This window comes from Myotis davidii, unplaced genomic scaffold (assembly GCF_000327345.1).
Source record: "Myotis davidii unplaced genomic scaffold, ASM32734v1 scaffold184, whole genome shotgun sequence".
In the NCBI taxonomy this organism is placed as follows: Eukaryota; Metazoa; Chordata; class Mammalia; order Chiroptera; family Vespertilionidae; genus Myotis; species Myotis davidii.
The window spans coordinates 6562465-6564336 of record NW_006297021.1 but is presented as its reverse complement, the minus strand read 5'-3'; positions in this window follow the sequence as shown (position 1 = coordinate 6564336).

Below are 1872 nucleotides of genomic sequence, written 5' to 3'. Positions count from 1 at the left end.
CTATCAGGGCCAATCGGTGCCTTCCAGCTGCTGGCCAGGACCTTCCTTTGTTCCACACTGCCTCCTGGTGGTTAGTGCACATCACAGCAAGCAATCGAGGTCTCCCCGTTGAACTCCCAAGGGAATAGTTTGCATATTAGCCTTTTATATAGAGAGAACACTATACCAAATAGCTTGTGAGACTTTTTTTCTGGATTGACCTTCATGTGTGTGGGGAGAGGGGTGCACACATGTGTACGTGTGTACCAAACAGAGACAGCTAGTGACTGACAGAGAAAATGTGCTTTACAATAACATAGCCAGCCCAATAGGCAAAATCAACAAAGCATATTATAAGTGTGTCCCTGATAACTCAACACCGGTGGGAGGCAGGAAACCTCTATTCCCTGGGATTTTTATACACTCCACCACGGTGGGCACAGTAGGATCCGTCCTGGTTGTGTGATTTACACAATCCTCAGGCTGGTCCACTTTGCTCACAGCTTCCTAAATATCTTTTCTCTTTCCTCTCTAAGTCTTCAAACCACTTCCAAACAGATGGCTCAATTAAAAGTCCCGCATTCATTCCTGTCTGTGTCTTCTCTTTTTAAGTTGGTCATTCCTTCCTGTCGTTCAGTGATTTCCTGACGTTTGGGAACCCACTACAGATGTCTTCTGTGGATCAACTTAGATCAGTGATGGCGAACCTATGACATGTGTGTCAGAGGTGACACGCGAACTCATTTTTTTGGTTGATTTTTCTTTGTTAAATGGCATTTAAATATATAAAAGAAATATCAAAAATATAAGTCTTTGTTTTACTATGATTGCAAATATCAAAAAATTTCTATATGTGACATGGCACCAGAGTTAAGTTAGGGTTTTTCAAAATGCTGACACGCCGAGCTCAAGAGGTTCGCCATCACTGGCCTAGCATATAGGGCATGACATACAAGACCCTCATTCTTGGGTTTTTTAAGCATTTCCTACTTCTCTCCAGCCTCCTTCCCCTCTCCTTGGGACTCAGAACATGCTGGGTACAACACCAGAAACACCTGATTCCGCCTCTCTCTCTCTCTCTCTCTCTCTTTCAAAATCAGTGACGTAAAAAGAAGGAAAAGAAAGGCACAGGCTCTAGCTGGTTTGGCTCAGCTAATAGACCATCAGCCTGTGGAGTAAAGGGTCTAGGGTTTGATTCTGGTCAAGGGCACATGCCTGGGTTATGCTGGGTTATCCCCAGCAGGGGACGTGCAGGAGGCAGCCAATCAATGATTCTCTCTCCTCATTGATGTTTCTATCTCTCTCTCTCCCTCTCCCTTCCTCTCTGAAATCAATAAAAATATATTTTAAGAAAGAAGAAAAGGCACAGGGGCCAGGAATCAGTTTGGTGTAATGACAATGATGGGTTTGGTTTTGCACAGGTTGAATTGTATTTGCACCAGCAGGTAATTATATAAAAAGGATCAAAAAATAGAAGAAAATCAAAGGCTAAAATTATAGATTTGAGAATTAAAATCAGAGAGATGATTTTTTAACCAACAGATTTTCCACTTACATCAGAATAGAATGAGAAATTGACCCTCTTCTAAAAGGAAAAGACTAAAGAACTTTTTAAAATAATAATTACAAAAGTAATACTTTATGGAATCTTAAAGAGTTGGGCATACTCCTTTAAAAAGGGAAGTATTTTTTTAAAGGAGAGACTCATCCAAAAATAACTTCTTAGGACAATACCCACACTAAGAGCAGTACCCTCACCCTGGCTGCAGGGACTACTCAGTCTCAACTCCTAGGTTTCTGTGACCCTTGCCTCCCATGCTCTCTGCAAAGCCTCAAGGACTCCTCGGGTATTATACTGATGGTGTAGAGATACTGCTTACATCCAAATGATAA